At 42.8% G+C, this 17,873-nt stretch overlaps 1 long non-coding RNA gene across 1 annotated transcript; it reads left to right on the forward strand.

Moving 5' to 3' along the window:
* The first annotated feature begins 9,962 nt into the window (after positions 1 to 9,962).
* Positions 9,963 to 15,867, forward strand: LOC114145609 (uncharacterized). Its single transcript, XR_003595734.1, has 2 exons — positions 9,963 to 11,155; positions 15,738 to 15,867. It is a non-coding gene; the product is annotated as an uncharacterized LOC114145609 (long non-coding RNA).
* The last annotated feature ends 2,006 nt before the right edge of the window (positions 15,868 to 17,873 follow it).

A 17,873-nucleotide genomic window follows, 5' to 3' on the forward strand; every position in this document is an offset into this window, starting at 1 on the left:
TATATTAATATTAATTTGTGGTTTCCGGATTTTATTTAGGCCAGTCTATCAGTTTAAAGAGGACTGAATAAACTGAATGTTTATCAAGTAAAAAAAAAAAAAAAAATTTTTTTAATACCACACAGTTTGCCTCTTCCTTTCTAATCATCTCCTACTTTGTTTAAGCCTATTACATGACCCCCCCCCCCAAATAAATCCATCGAGGTTTGTGGTTGCAAACAGGTGAAATAGGCAAAAGTTTAAGGGGTTAAGAACACTTCTTGTACGTGACCAACAACGTGCGCACGTCGGCGCCTGTCACCGCGACGTCACGTGTCGGCCAAAGCATCGGCTCCCATCGTCGGCTTCAGAAGGCAAAGGAGTCAGGGTGGCAGGAATCTCTGTGTGTCATCCCTGATCTCCCAGCCGGTGACACTGACAGCGGCAGCCCACCTGCCAGCCTGTCAGGTCTCCCCCAGCGAGGGGGCTGACATCGTATTGTCAATGCCACAGATTGAACAGTGATCTTTTCCACAATCCCCTCTTCACTCCATCTGCAATCATCTGCAGTCTGTCTGCCACATTGCCGTGCGCTCTCTTCTCCTACCTTCCTCCGCTTGTCTTCATTCACTTCAGTTCCCCCCTACCAACCCGCCACCAACCCCCCTCAGGTTGTCACATCTGACAGCGGCTTGTCAAATGCTCCTCCAGCTGCAGGTCTATCCGTCATTAAACGGCTGAGGAGGATTGGAATCGTCTCTGTCGGGGCCCTCAGGTGGTGAAGACGCGGGTCTGTAGACTAGGAGGCCCGGCGTGTCGAAGGCATCGTTACTTCCACATCTGTCAAATTTAAGTAAAAGGCGACATGCTTAGAGGCGGGTACGGGGAGCAGGGGGTAAGATAAGTTGTGTTGGCAAATTCTGGATGATAGGGGAAAGTCATAAAATCAGACCTTGTTTTCATGTGACTCAAAATAAAAACCTACAGTCAGGGGTGTAGACTGTATGCATATGCATCACCAGATGGCCCAGGCCCTTTTAATACAAAAACAGCACTGACTTTAGTTGTTAGTACCCCTGGTGAAAGACGACCCATTTCCACCAGATTGGTATTTTGGGTTTGGGTTGAAGAGAGCGATGAGACGGGTCCACCAGCAGTTCCTTTTCCAGCTTCCTTCAGTAGCGGAGCCACAGCGATAGCTGAGCAGGAGCCAGCGCCCTCCTCCACGCCGATGATCCTGATATTGTTGTGGCGCGATCTTGACTAAGTCCTCACACTCAGGGCCGGCCCAAGCCTCCATGGGGCCCCAAGTGAAATTTAGTTTTGGGGCCCTCTAGTTCTGCTAACAATGTGGACTGGCTGCAATCAGAAGTCCAATCATTAGGTCATTCACACACCTGCTATAAACTTATTGCATCTCTGGCGGTGCTGTTTACATTATATACATGTATGATAGGCAGGGGCGCCACCAGGTATCTTGGGCCCCATGACAAAAATTAAATCGGGCCCCCCCACGCAGCTGCTGTTATTATTTTTTGAGTCTATCTGGCCCATCAAAAGTGTCACAATTTTAAAGGCTTGCAACTGCCTTGCTTTCTTTGGTCCAATACTGATAACTAGCACAATATTTACTGCTCATGAATTTTACATGCAACAGTCCACATACGGTATGCAAGTAGGTTGCTTAATTTTTTCTATTAGTTTTAGCTTACTGAAATGTCTCTCCCCACGAGCTACAGTCATAGGCAAGATGCAAAATATACATGAAGCAATCCAGACTTATCAAAAAATGCTATGTAGTTGCATTTTATTCAAGTAAACTTTATTCATTTAGTAAACTTTACATGTTTACATGTATGATGGGCAGAAAGTCTTTGACAATTTGTATTGCAAATACATTTAATCTCTGACAAATTCCATCAGTTTTTCCACTCAAACATTTGTCTATCTTTATCTTAGAAATCCTAAAGCTCTTCATAAATTTTCATTTGATTGCATATAACTTTCTGAAAATAGCACCTTTCACTCCACTTTGATGGATTGTGGATTCAATGCATGTTTGGGCTTTTTGACTCAGATTATGGCAAATTATGACCCTTGATCAAATCAAACCAGCTCTAACCAACTGCTGAGGCACATAACCACAATTTCTTGCAACAAACTACAAGTAGAGTACAGAACGGTACTGTAAATAATCGGATTTCAAAGCAGGCATGTTGGGTACATACCTGCAATTCAAGCGTGGCCGGTACAAAACGTCTTTCAGCGAACAACAAGAATTTGTATCTGAAAAATGTGTGTGCGAAGGTATGAAAAATGTACATGACTTTTGTTTTTCTGTAATGTCTGTCAAATGACAAGTTGGCATGTAAATAACTAAGTCACCTAAGGTCATCTTAATTAACTCCAAAATCCATCTTGCTCACTATTTAAGAGTCGCCAGACAAACAGGAGTTTTAGTCTGGCCTTATGGACTGAGATTTGGAAAACAAAAAGTTATAGATGATAAATTTTAAGTTCCTAGAAACACTGAACAACTTAAAAGAAATGGAGAAAAAAAGTTGCCGTTGGTGCACTTATTTCATAGAAAACAAAACTTTCACCCATGGATTTGATTAAAATCCCTCTGAATAAATAAGCTAATGGTAATATTTTTATAGATTTCCAGTGCGACACATCGTCAGGCGTTTCGACAAATTTCTCCGTGTTCGTCCCGACTTAAACACCATTCTGTGGTTTTGCGCACGCGTTTCCCAGCTCCCCCGGGCCTGTTTAAGAACATTGACAGTCGGAAGCAAAATTAATCACAGGTGTTTTCTCCTTCACCGGGGATGAGGCTTTGCAGACCTGACCCCTCTGAAGGGGATTAAGTAATACGGGGCCGTGTTCCCTGCCTGGTCCTGCACGCCGTCCTGGGGGGCCACGTCTGATTCCCCTTAGCGGGCCGCCGTGGCCCCGGAGTGGATTGCGTAGACCTCCACCCAGGAGGGCAGGGAACAGCTACAGGTTCGCAAACACACACATAAATCCACGGAAGGCAGCAGCACAGGTGTGGAGTCAAACAAAACAAAAATATCCCTAATTAGGTTATTTTCTAATCTACAGAGGCAAGGAGCCTAATTACTACAAGGTGTAAATACAGACGTTTCCATATTTACCTCTCGTGAAATAACAGAATGCCGAAGAAAAGCAAAAAAAAAAAAAGGGGAGGATCATGGAAATGTTAAACGCAACAGAGAGAGAGGGAGAAAAAAAACACTCCAATGAGTATTAACAAACAAAGCCCTCAGTTATTCTTATCATGCTATCTGATCAATCTATTTTTTGCTCTTCAACCACGCTAATCTCTCTCCCACTCTCTCTCCCCGCGTGTTGCGCCTAGAAAATTTTTTTTTGCACTTCAGAGAAAAAAAAACAAACAATCGCAGTCTTCTCATGCACTCCTCTTCTTTTGTCTCCGTTTCACACAACAAAGAGATAACACACCCACATGTGACAAGTCCACCCACATCCATCAAACTTCGCTCAAATCAGCCAGCAATAGGAAATGGAGAAAGAAAAAAACGAACAAAAACAACAACAAAAAAGAACACACAAGCACACACACAACCTAAAGACGACTCTTTCATCAGAGAATCGGGCTGGAGAGCATCGATCACGCTCAGAGAGGCTAAACAGCGAGAGATTGAGTGCTGGGCGATGGGAATGCACGATCCGGTTACTGCGCCACGGATGACTTTAGAGCACTTATTTGCACAACTTGTAGCTGCTGCTTTTTACGTCGCATGAAACGTCTCACCACTGAGTGAGGCATGTGCTGCTTTTGGGCTGGCTTTGTCCTCGTTTAGAAGATAAATGGTTTTGCTCTTCAAAAGCACATCAATCGGCGTGGCCTTGGTCCTATATTGGGATGGTTTCTGTCCCCTCTCTGGTGCGCAAGGTGTGTTTTTTGCAAGACACATTCGTGTTGGTCACAGTTGCATCTACTTACAGGTTTACTCTGCAGTACCTAGCACTGTCCTCTACAACAGACTCCCTCTCCTTCTCTACTTGAGAGTTTGCTAAATAAATTCCTTCTCGAAAACATTTGACGAAACTTTCCTTTGGGAGAAACTATCTGACGGCAGTGAATTACTTTGACGGTGGAACAACTGTTTGGTAAGAAACCGACTTTAGTTGGAATTGCCGATTCTCACTCTTTTGCAGTGAGCTTTAAAAAGAGCACCACTTCCTTCTGTAAAGGCCTATTCTCATGATTTATCATGAGGTAAATAAGGAGGAGACTACATAAACATACCATCCATAGGAGAGTTCCAAGGTCAAAACCACTGCTGACCAAAATTAACACCAGAAGTGGTGGAAGGTTGATGGTCTGGGGCTGCTTTGTCCTCTACTCCTAAAGGACATTTGGGTTTCCATCCAATTATCATGTGAATTTTGAGAAAACTTTTAACATATTGCAAAGAAAACCAACCCAAAACAAAACAACAACAAAAATAGAACATGCGAATTTGACATATCCATCTTCTGCCTTGGAGAGAATGTAAACAGATAAAAAATTCTCCTTTTTTTTTTGCTTCCATCAACATTTTCTAATGTAATACTTCAAAATGCAAAGAAAACTTTAATGGAAACGCGCTTATTGCCTAGCTGTAAGTCTGTGACCTTCAATTCAATGGCACTTGCGTTGCACAGTAACACAATGTGTTAAGGCCCACCACCAAGTCCATCACTCAGTAGTTCAAAAATGGCTTTGGAGTGGGTGGCATAGTCAAATTCTGATTGGAAGGATTTTGGAGGAGCAAAATGTCAAATGAGATCTGAATTTTGAAACACTTATCAGGCACAGAAACCCTGATACTGACAGATTTAGTGTTTAGCATCCATTGGACAGGAAATAAGATGATGTTTTCTCCTGTATTCTTAAATAAAAATTATAAATCAAAATCTGATGCATACAGCGGTCTGTGAAGAGCTTTCTCAAGTAGTTTTTGGTTTTGAATGTGTGCTACGCATGTATATGGAAGGTTGTACACATATTGAAAAAGTTTGTCCGCAGAGTGTCACCAAAGAAGTTTGCCGCCATTCACATCGTCTGTGGGTTATCTAGGTGGAATGACCCTTTAATGGTAGATAAAAGCAAGAACTGCTGTGAAAAGAAAACCTGACAGTCTGTCTATTAAACATGTCACACGTTTGGATTTCTGTATAAACAGACACAGCAGAGAGACGGAGAGAGAGAGAGCGAGCGAAACAAACAAAGACATTAACCCCACACAACAGACGACGCACCAGAAATGCAATACACCAGAAGGGAGGAAGGAAAAAGGTCAAGGTAAACTGGACCCGAGATTTAAAATGTTCATCACAATCACAGCTTGCCATCAGCTATTAAGTGTCCGGCTGCGGACAGCCACACAAATCCAGGCCTGACTGCCTCTCACAAAACCTCCTTATCTCACCTGTCCACCTGTCCCGCTCACTCGTCCATCTTCCACCCGCCGACCGCGGTGATTGCATCTTTAGCGGTGCCGGCCAAGCGACAGCTCTGCTGCACAAGCAACATAAAGTCAGCCATTAAAAGAACGCTTATTTATTATTTCTGAGACACAAGGAGACAGCAGAGAGGATTGCCTCCTCCTCTGGCCCCCGTAAGGTGATGGAGATGATGGTGAAATCAACTGTTCATTAGCAGACAGAGCAGCACGAAGGCCCCAACTAAAGGGGTGATTTTTTTTTTATGTTGTTGTTGTTGTTTAACATTATTATCTAGCTTGTGCGCAGCATATTGTTTTCTCCTGATTAATTATTTAAACAGAAATAATCAGCAATGTAAAATTAAACATTTAGAAACAATATGTGTAAGTTTCCTCATAGGCATTAGAAAGTATCATATGAGCAGGGATATTATTACATATTAATATCCGCGATGTACCTATGGTCCTAAGGGATGGTTTATATTAAAGTACTTATTTTGCCGTATATTACCGTTATGGCTTCGCTGAATGTGCTTGATTTATTAGCAATGAGTCTGCAGTTTGAAATGAAAGTTGGAAACTTATCATTTGAAACAATGTAATTATTTTTGTCAAACTTTAACCTATTTCATTGTTACGTTGCGTGACGTGAATGACTCACCCGTTTTATTTTTGATCATATGTGAAACGTGTGGCGTGCATTTGTATTCAGGCATCTCGACTCTGGTACCTCGACAAAAAAAAAAAAAAATTCAAGTGCGACCAGTTGACATTTTGTGAGCGAACCGAGAAAGTTTGTAGGATTACAAAACAATATCCTAAATTTGCCTGTCAGAGTTGATGATGAGACATGTATGGACATCTAAGCCCATATTTATTCATACTGGTATATTTAAATTTGAAATTAATTTAATTCGACCGCCAAGATCATTTCTGCTACAAAATACAATTAAGCAACGTAAGATGACATACAGTTTAAAAAAATCTATTTTGATTTTGACGATTGAAAATGACGGCAAAAATGATTTAAACCTTCTCAATAATCAGAGAAAAAAAAAAATCATCACTTTCATTACAGCAATCAAACCCTTCGCTGGTATTCTGATAATTTATTTTTTATGGTGAGATCCAGGAGGTCTCTGAGGATGGAAGGCCTCTTTGCCATCACCATAATCTTTAGCTCAAGGCTGCATTCAGGCTGAGCTACTTCAAAATGTAAACATCAGGTCCAGTAAGAAAAAAAACGTTGGTAAATTAAAAACGTTACTTCAAATCTAAATCTGCCAGAGGAGATTTAAATTTACTTCTAGGAGTAAATCTGTTAGAAGCTACAAAAGACTTGAAACTGGGGTGGAGAGTCACGTACAGGCGGGGCAACAACCCAAAGCTTACAGGTAATCGAAGCGTAATATTGCACTGGAATGGCCCAGTCAAAGCACTGAGCTAAACCCAATTAAGAATCTGTGGCAATTCTTTAAAAGTGGTGCTTACAAATGACCTCCAACCAAACTGCAGAGGCATAGCCTGAGAAACGTCTGACTGAGGAAGACTACCTACTAACACTTTTTAGAACTTTATGTGAAAACTATGCACAACTTAAGTCAAGTCAAGTTTATCTCTGTAGCACATTTTAGCAACAAGGCAGTTCAAGGTCCTGTACGTCATAAAAACATTCAGTCACGTGTGAAACAAGCAAACGACATTTTTGGCAAATGTCATTGTTAAACTCAAACATCAAATATGTTGATCAGTGTTTCACTTATTATAAGTAAATCTAAACAGGTGGGTTTTTAGCCTTGATCTAATGGAACTCAGTGTTTCGGCTGTTTTGCAGTTTTCCGGAATTTATTTGCATTTCACAGTTAATACACTACTTTCTGTTAGTCTGTTGTAAATTTTCTTTTAAACCTCCGCTCCACCTCTCCCCACAAAAAGTCTGACAAAATGTGAAAAAGTTCAGGGGTTATGAAATACTTTACCAGACGCGGTTTATATAAATGTCTGTAAAAGGAATACTTTGTGTCATAACACAAGAACAACAGTTCAATGCGCTTCAACCCCATAATGTTTTTTTTTTCTCCTTTTTTCCCCTCTTGCTAAAACTTACTTAATCTGTGTTGTCTTGTTTGGCGCCTGGGGCCCTAAAGGGCTTTAAAGTCAACGGGTGTCGCGCTACTTCCACCGGGCAGCCACCCGTCTCTGAAGCCAACACGCGTCAGCCTTATTGACGGCGGGCGCGCCACGTGCTTCCGCAGACGGCCCCCTCGCCCGCCCGTGCCTCGCCTCCCTCCGTGCCGAGATCCGTCCCTACAGAACGAGGTCAAGCCTGCATAATGACCCTAACGAGTCAAGATCCACCGGATTAGATTATTTCAGGCGCTTGGCGGGGCTGCCGTTTTGACAACAAATATCCTCGAGCCAGAGGGTGATGGTCATTCCCTGGCTGCCTCTGACATCGCAAAAGCAATGTGTTGATTTGGATTTCGCGTTCCGCCGCCCGTTGTGTCCACACGGCTTACGGAGGGGAGATATGTCATTTTGGAGGCGGGGGCGCAGGGGTTTGGGGAGGGGGTGCAGGTTTAGGCTACTTTCAGCCAGGCCGCTTCAGATGATGTCAGCGTGCGGAGGAGAAAATGGAGCTGACCTCTAATGCCCGGCGCTGCTACGCCGTGTTAGACTTTCCCTTCTCCAGATTTGGTAAATCTGCCGCATTTATTTCCCCCCGCTGTCCACTTTATTATGGTTCGTCTCGTGCATCGGACACGCTGCCCCATGACAGATCGCTGGCCTCTCCTTGCTCTGGTAATGCAAAGAGAAGGGGAAGGCAATGAGTGTTTGGTTGAAAAAATAAAGCATATTGCTCCCACTGTCTGTCTTCCTGTTCGCGAAGTGTTTGGCGAATGCGTCAGCCTAATCCGCCTTGTCTCTGGCTGTAATTATCAACCTCATATTTTAACCGGGCCTTTTCTTGCCTCTCTTCACGTACATTGTGTCTCCTTTGTGTTTCGCTTTTCTCATCGTTTTTCCCCACCCCCTTTTTTTTGTTCCCCGTTTCTGTCTTTTGATTCCAGCGGATTGAAGAAGAACGGGTTTGATTGTCTCGCCTGAGGTAAGATTTCATAGGTTTACATATCAAAGTCTATAAATAGATAACAGCTTTTGAAAGGGAAAGTGAGGAGACAGAGGAAAGTGTGTTTGCATGCGTGCGCGTGCTGATCTGTTTGTACGGTTTTACGTCGGTGTGCGCGTGCGAGTGTGTGTGAAGATGGAGAGGCTTTCCCGCTTGCATACACAGCGAGGAGAGCTTCCACCAAAACAAAAGGGATTATGGCGTTTCAAGGGTGTTGTGTTTGCTGTGTTTATTCACATAGCTCATGGGGCTGTGCAGGACCGGCAATGAATGTCAATGTCAGGGAGTGAAAACGCTGTGGCGCAAGATAAATAAGATGAACAATAAACACAGATTAAGGCAGAATATGTCACGCTATATCATACGCCTGATCCCCAAGTCTCCTGACATCGAGTAACCCTTCAATTTGTTGACACCATCACGTGAATTTAAAAAAAAAAAAGAGAAAAAGAAAAAGTGATGACAGTTGCTTGCCTTGTCATAAACGGATCGTATTACTTTGGACATTTCGGTATATGGAAGCAGCACGGCTGCTCTATCCAGGCCGTGATGTCAAAGAGAGGTGAAAAGTCTAGTCCTGGCTCAGAGGAAAGTTTTCTGACCTTTCATAACACGAGTCTCATCACTTGAACACTAAGGGTGCATTCACATCATCCCTGTTTAGTCCGCTTTCATAAAAGTCTAGATCGTTCGCCCAGAAAGTCCAGTGCGTTCGGGTGTGGATGCGCAATCGAACTGTGATGCGGACCAAAAAACGCAAACTTTGGACCAGCTGAAAACCTAGGACTCGGTTTGGTTGAAGTGAACTCTAGTTCAAATGCCTATGTGGGTACAAGGCACTTCTCCACAAGCAGGAAACTGACTACAGCACAGGGAATTCTAGGTAAATACAATCAAAACAAACGCTCATGACTAACGTTAGCGGGAGAAATGGCTCGTATTCTTTTTACCAAAGGCGAAGGTAAATCCATCCAACCATACATCCATCCATTATTTTACACCCTTATCCCTAGTGGGGTCAGGAGGGGTGCCGGTGTCTATCTTCAACGATCAACGGGCGAGAGGCGGGATAGACCCTGGGCAGGTCACTGGTCTACCACTGGGCAAGAGAAATCCTGCAACTGCTAAATCTGACAATACTCCATTTATGCTTCCATGTCTTCTTCAGGGGTTTTTGTGGCATTTCCTTCAGGGTTTCTTGGTGCAGCGCCGCCACAACCAAGATGTGGAAAAGGTTTTTCAAAGGGTTTGGATAGTTTGACACAGCGCAGTGTGGAAGCAAAACGTATCAGCTGAAAATGTAACAAATGCTGCAGTTTTGGTCCCTGATTGACTATCGGACTAAAGATGCGGCCACATGGTTTCCAGTCTTGCTGTGACAGCTGTCCCGACTGTCACAAGCAGACACTGTTGGTAATGGTTTTTTGTTTTCCCTTAATATTACTTTATATATTGAGTAGTTTAGATTTTTATCTTTAAATTTGTTTTCATTAGTCTGACTCTTTAGTTAACTATTTGTTGTGCACCCATTTAGTTAACTTTATGTGTCAGTTCTTTGTATATTTTGTTAAATACAACAAATTAATTATTTTTCTTTTGAGTTACCAGTTTCCTCTGGACCTGTGGCTGAAAATCAGAGATGAGCTCCAGCTGATTGGTGTCCATATATGGTTGTCAAACTTCCTCAGCGGACCATTCCATTTGTTCACCAGGGGAGGGGGAAATTTGGTCTTTAGTTTAATTTTACCATTTATTTAATGTTTCTTCTTTTGGAAAGTTAGTTAAATTCTGATATTTATTTCATTTATAGATTTAGTAATATTCTGACCAATATTTGTTAGGTTTTTGTGTGTTTAATTACCCCCTAGTGTGTGTTAATGGTCTGATCAGCCATTATTTAAGTTCCCCTCATGTGTTGTTTGTTAGGTCAGTTTGTGCTTGAGTTTGTTCTGTTACCACCTGAGTTGTACTTTGTTATGTTGACCTCAGTTTGGGCCCAATTTATCATTTTTGGATTCTTTTTGTTAATAAATTAAGATTAAATTTTGAATTTTCATCAACGTCTCGCTGGCTGGTTCATGCAAAACCCTCACACTTGGTGTCAGGAATGGGATTTTACCAGCCAGGAGTACAAAGTTTTTTTTCCATTACCAACCTTGAAGCAACATGCAGCGTGGAGGAAGGAGTAAACGAGGCAATTTTGTGGAGTCTCAAGGAACAGCAGGCCCTGATGAGCCGACTGATTGCACCGAAGCAGGAGCATCTGGAGGACATGTAGGCACTGAGGAGGAAGGGGGAGTAGAACCAACTTACGCAGATCTGGTCAGTATTCTTCGTGCCCACATGAGCCAGCAGGAGGCACAGAATAGAATGATGAGAGAGGAAACAGCTCGCCAAGATCAACGGTTCAAGACTCTCCAGCACCAATTTAGTCTTTTGCAGTTAGAAGTGCAAGCTCGTACTTCTCCAACATCTGAACCTGCTAAGCTGGAAAACTCTGACTCGGAGGAACCAGAACCACAGGATAAAAACCTGCTGCCAGGAGACCGTAAAGTCATCTTAACTTCAGGTCAGTTTCGTTCCTTCCTGGAGCCTAAACTAGAAAAGTTAATAGAAACTGATGATATTGAACATTTTTTAATGACTTTTGAGAGGATTGCCATTTCATGTAATTGGCCAGAGAATGACTGGGTCTTTCGTCTTGTTCCATTGCTCACTGGAAAAGCTAGAAGTGCTTATGTGCATATGGACATTGATGAAGTGAATGATTATATATCTGTCAAAGATGCAATTCTTAAGAAATATGTCATTAACCCAGAAACCTATCGCCAGAGATTTCGTTCTACAGAAGTGGAGCCTGGCGAAACTCCTAAGGAGCTGTATGTAAGGTTGACAGAGTTGTATGAAAAGTGGACCCAACCTAAAGGTAAAACAGTGAAGGCTATTGGTGAAATTATTGTCTTGGAGCAATATCTCCGTATGCTGTCTCCTGAGCTTCAGGTTTGGGTCCGGGAACATGATCCTCCAACAGCTTCCAAAGCTGCTTCTCTGGCTGAGGTGTTTGTGGCTGCAAGACGGAAAGGACAACCATGGAGTTACTCTTCTTGGAAGACATCTAAAGATGCACGCAGGGCTGCACCTGTACAACACCATCAAAAGGGTGTATCTGCTGTGGGTAAGGCCTCCCTAAGGGATATCCAGGCAGTAAGCACAACACCCAAGCAATACAATAAAGTGCCTATTTATTATTTGTGTGGGCAAGAAGGCCATACAAAACCCATGTGTCCAAAGAACCCTCCTAAACTCACTCAACTGTGTGTTATTCCATTCAAAAATGGGAATTGCATCAGTGTTGGACAGTCTGTGAAAATGAGTGAAGTTAAAGTCAATGGGAAAAGTGTAAAGGCCTTAATTGACACTGGTAGTGTACAGACACTTGTTGATAGAGAGCTGGTTCCATCCAATATAGTCTGCACATCAGACACCATCCTCATCCGCTGTGTGCATGGTGATGAAAGGCAATACCCCTCAGCAGACATGTATATTGAAGTGCAAGGACAATTATACCTGTTGAATGTTGGTGTTGCAGAAAATCTCCCTTTTCCAGTAGTGTTGGGTAGTGACTTACCCGTTTTGTTTGACTTGCTGCACAAACCACAGAACTGTAATGTAGTAACTCGTTCTCAAGCAAAGAAGCCAGTAGAGTCTCCTCCAATACTGAGTGTGCTGCCTTTTTATGATGCAGACTTAGATGTGCAGCCTGGAAAATCTAGAAAATCACGTCGACAAAAGCGACGGGAGAAGTTTCTGCATACACCTGTTGCATCTACAGAAGGGGTTCAGGATCTGCCCCAATGTTTTCAGATGCCTTTAAATATGGCTCAAATCCAGCGTGATGACTCCAGTCTGGCTGCTCTTTTTCTGAAAGCCAAGGAACCCCAGCAAGGTAACCACAGGGGTAGTGCTGATGAGTTTGTTCTACAGAAAAATATCCTTTATCGCCAACAGGGGGCATTTAGGCAGCTTGTGGTCCCTAGGGATGCAAGAGGGATGGTGCTTACTTTGGGCCACTCAATTCCCTGGGCTGGCCACCTAGGGACATGTAAGACTCTGGCTCGCATCAAGCGCCATTTCTACTGGCCTGGATTACGGACTGATGTTGCCCAGTTTTGTAGGACCTGCTCTCAGTGCCAATTAACCTCCAATAAGTTCCCTTCAAGAGCACCACTGCAGCCTCTTCCCTTAATTGACACGCCTTTTGAGCGCTTGGGTATGGACATTGTGGGTCCACTTGAAAGAAGCAAATCTGGATACCGATATATGTTGGTGATAACAGATTATGCAACCAAGTACCCAGAAGTGTTCCCTTTAAAGACAATTAAAGCAAGAGCCGTGGCTGTCTCCTTGGTGCAACATTTTTCAAGGGTTGGATTTCCCTGTGAAATTGTGACAGATCAAGGCACTAACTTCATGTCTGCTCTCCTAAAGCAGGTATATCAGCTACTGGGGATTAAGGGTGTTCAAACTACCCCTTATCATCCACAGACGGATGGGCTCACGGAGAGATTCAACCAAACACTGAAGCAAATGCTACGTAAGTTTGTGGACGAAACCGGCTCCGATTGGGATCAATGGTTACCGTATCTCCTCTTCGCCTACAGAGAAGTACCACAGGCCTCCACCGGGTTCTCTCCCTTTGAACTTTTATACGGTCATGAGGTGAGGGGACCTCTGGCGCTATTAAAGGAGACCTGGGCTGGAGAAGAGGGAAGGGAGGAGCCTGTTAATGTTATCTCCTATGTTATGCAGATGAGAGAGAGACTACAAAAGATGACGGCTCTAGCCCAGCAGCACATGGCAGAAGCACAAAAGTACCAGAAGGCTTGGTACGACAAGTCAGCCCGGCAGAGGACCTTTGTCCCAGGCCAGAAGGTTCTGGTTATGCTACCATCTAGTGAGAGCAAGCTTCTGGCCAAGTGGCAGGGGCCATTTGAGGTAACAAAACAGCTTGGACCTACCACCTACCGCGTTGTTAAATTAGGACATCCACATTCCACCAAAGTGCTGCATGTAAACCTCCTTAAGGAGTGGACAGAGCAGCCTAAAATGGGGGCAGAAGTCATGCTGATTAGAGCTGTGGAAGAGGAGGAAGCTGTTGATGATCAGTTCCTGCCCTCATCAACACCGATGGAGCTTGACTTGAAACATCTGTCAAGTGAACAACAACTTCAGGTCAGAGCATTATGTAATCCTCAGATATTTAAAGAATATCCAGGTCGTACAGACATTCTTGAACATGAGATTGTGTTGAAAAGTGATGCTAAAGTTAAACGTCTGAGCTACAGGATTCCAGAACACCTTCTCAGCTCCCTGAAGAGAGAGATGGAATTGATGCAGTCCCTCGGGATTATTGAATCTTCCAAAAGTGAATGGTGTAATCCTGTCGTCTTGGTGCCGAAGAAAGATGGAACAATGCGCTTCTGTATAGACTTCAGGTACCTTAATTCTGTATCAAAGTTCGACTCCTACCCTACTCCTCGCATTGATGATTTGGTCAGTAGATTGGGCAAGGCTAAATACCTGACAACTATCGACTTGTGCAAAGGTTACTGGCAAGTGCCCCTTTCCAGGCAGTCCAGGGAGTTGACGGCCTTTCGGACCCCTTGGGGACTCTTCCAGTTTACAGTTTTGCCCTTCGGATTGCATGGCGCACCTGCTACCTTCCAAAGGCTTATGGATCAGGTACTGCGTGGATGTGATGACTATGCCTGTGCCTATCTCGATGATATTGTGATATATAGTAACTCATGGGAGGAGCACCTTCAACATTTAAAAGCCATCTTGAGCCACCTCCAAGACGCAGGTTTGACCATTAACCCAGCAAAATGTGTTTTTGCACAATCTGAGACAGAGTACCTGGGTTTCATAATTGGAAATGGTGAACTCAAGCCACAGGTTCGCAAGATTCATGCTATTGAATCCTGCCCATTACCTCAAACCAAAAAGCAATTGAGGTCATTTCTAGGGATGGCGGGTTTCTATCATAGATTCATAAAAAACTTTTCAGCCAGAGCTGCCCCTCTGACAGATATGACTGGATCTAAATGTCCCAGTAAAGTCCAGTGGACGGAAAAGACGATTGCAGCATTCCATGACATTCAAAAAACGCTGGGTCAGAGTTCTGTTCTGAAGTGTCCTGACTTTGACAAAGGTTTTATTCTACAAACAGACGCCTCAGAAAGAGGTATTGGAGCAGTTCTCCTACAAGGTGATGAGTCTTTACAGCCAGTAGCTTTCATAAGCCGTAAGCTACACCCCAGAGAAGTCCGTTATTCTACAGTGGAAAAGGAAGCCCTCGCAATAAAATGGGCCCTGGACTCCCTGAAGTATTACCTGCTTGGAAGAGAGTTTATCCTCCAGACGGATCACAAAGCTCTCCAGTGGCTGCAGCGAATGAGGGACACAAATAGTCGCATTACAAGATGGTCTCTTGCGATGCAACCATTCCGCTTTACAGTGCAGCACATACCTGGTAAGCTGAATGTGACCGCAGACTACCTCTCCCGTTGGTGTGGTGACCCTTCTGAAGGGAGGGGGAATGTGACAGCTGTCCCGACTGTCACAAGCAGACACTGTTGGTAATGGTTTTTTGTTTTCCCTTAATATTACTTTATATATTGAGTAGTTTAGATTTTTATCTTTAAATTTGTTTTCATTAGTCTGACTCTTTAGTTAACTATTTGTTGTGCACCCATTTAGTTAACTTTATGTGTCAGTTCTTTGTATATTTTGTTAAATACAACAAATTAATTATTTTTCTTTTGAGTTACCAGTTTCCTCTGGACCTGTGGCTGAAAATCAGAGATGAGCTCCAGCTGATTGGTGTCCATATATGGTTGTCAAACTTCCTCAGCGGACCATTCCATTTGTTCACCAGGGGAGGGGGAAATTTGGTCTTTAGTTTAATTTTACCATTTATTTAATGTTTCTTCTTTTGGAAAGTTAGTTAAATTCTGATATTTATTTCATTTATAGATTTAGTAATATTCTGACCAATATTTGTTAGGTTTTTGTGTGTTTAATTACCCCCTAGTGTGTGTTAATGGTCTGATCAGCCATTATTTAAGTTCCCCTCATGTGTTGTTTGTTAGGTCAGTTTGTGCTTGAGTTTGTTCTGTTACCACCTGAGTTGTACTTTGTTATGTTGACCTCAGTTTGGGCCCAATTTATCATTTTTGGATTCTTTTTGTTAATAAATTAAGATTATATTTTGAATTTTCATCAACGTCTCGCTGGCTGGTTCATGCAAAACCCTCACACTTGCCATAAGTAGCAGAATGTTGAAAATGTTGTGTTTTCCTGGTCTATGAGGAAATGAAGGGGAAATAATGCGCTCCTCCGCATGATGTCTGATTCTGAATAGTGCACGTGTTTCTGGACTGGTGGTGTGAATCTCAGTGTTCTGCTGTGTCCAGAGACCATAAAATCAGAGATTCATCAAAAAAAAAAGAGAAAATCATAATATAGGATGAACTGACCATCAGGGAATGAAAATGCAGTACTGCACACAAATATTATCCATATTATTCAGAAAGTTAACCAATCCATTACTTTCACTTTCAACCTTTCAAAGTATTAACTGAACCGTCCACATAGTGTAGCAAAGTGTTGCACTGTGAAATGTATGGGAAGGCGATGCAGAAATGTTCCTATGTCAATGTGTATTTCTAGGCCACTACGCCATTGGGAGAGAACCCAGAACTTATTAAATTTGCTCCTGTTTCTTTGGGGATTATTTGGGACTGGACACTGTTGCTAGGGTAAGTGATATCTAGGTTTACCTTCTGAACTTTTCACCTGAATCACCTGATTCTGGATGAGTGAAAGATGATGGAAGGAGCTGCAGGAGGCAACTTTTCCAAAAATGTATGTTTTGCATATTTGTTAAAACCGTCACTATGTTCTGACATTGCTGAGACCTTCCTCCTGGCTCTCATTGGTTGTTTCTGACCAAGCTGTGTATTTCTGCAGATCGCAGTAGGACCGCAGGGATGATGCAGAGGAACTCAATATTTTTCACCGATTATCTGTCTCAAATTATCTGTCCAAACACTGTGGCAGTTTTAGCAAATCTGTGAAAAACATTAGCTACCTACTGCAGCTATAATTACAAATTACAGATGATTTGCATCATAACTGCAATTAATAAAAAGCTAATAAAAACATTTCCCCTTAATTTCCTCTAAATACCACCAAAGGGAGTCCAAATAATTTGATATAAGCTCCGGATTGCCACAAATTCATTATATTTTGCTTTTAGGAGAGAAATTAATGATCTGTAAGTAAAGTTTTAATTTCTTGAGCACATTTTAAAAGTGTTTTCCCCCTCCTTTTCTGGAGAAACATGCATTTTCTTTTCAAAAAGGAATAAGACACTTAATGAACCGGTGCCACTTTTACCACACCACGGCTGTAGTTGATAGGTAGTAACACTGAATAAACTAATTAGGCTGGAACGCGCGCTCTGCAGCAGGTGCAGCCGGTACTGCAGGTGCAGGATTACTCACCACTAATCTGCAGGAAGTGCAATATCAACGTAATCAAAACAATGCCTCAGCAAACAGCTAAAGCGCTTTAATTGCAAGAAAGAAAAAAAAACAAAAAAACTTTGATAGAAGTCTTTAAAAAAAAAAAAAAAGATAAACGGCTAATGGGCGCAACATTGGAATTTGTTAGTTACAACTGTAGTCTTAACTTTTAGTTAACCGATTGCTTTTCCTCCCCCCCGTTTTTTTTTTTTTGTATTTCCACATCTAATTACACTTTCATTCATCAATGTTGATTAATAGGTCCTGTGGCACGCCTGCCTCATTTTACTCTCAATTAAGCTGGTTGATGCATGTTCTCATCAAGCAAGATGCATTGGCCTGGTTTACTTGAGGCGCTATTAGTGGACACTGTAATTAGTATCCCGGCACACAGAACTTCCCCCACCTCCTGAGCCCCTCTCCCAGAGCTGCCATCCCTGGCCTCTTTTAATGCCTACCAAATAATGGAGATAACAGAATAGATGAGGGATGAGCGGTCCAGCTCACGTTAATCATCTTCCACACTGCGGGGTTTTTTTTTTTTTTTCTTTCACCCCCTTATTCTTTATTTCCAAGTGGGAGAATTATGGCTTGTAAAATCACCAAACTCTCCCGATGGCTTGACAGAGCTCCTTTGTGTGCCAGCCACTCCAGCTCCTCCCCGCGTTTTCCTTATCAGTGGGGAGATGTATGTCTTTA

This window comes from Xiphophorus couchianus, chromosome 5, assembly GCF_001444195.1.
Source record: "Xiphophorus couchianus chromosome 5, X_couchianus-1.0, whole genome shotgun sequence".
Classification (NCBI taxonomy): Eukaryota; Metazoa; Chordata; class Actinopteri; order Cyprinodontiformes; family Poeciliidae; genus Xiphophorus; species Xiphophorus couchianus.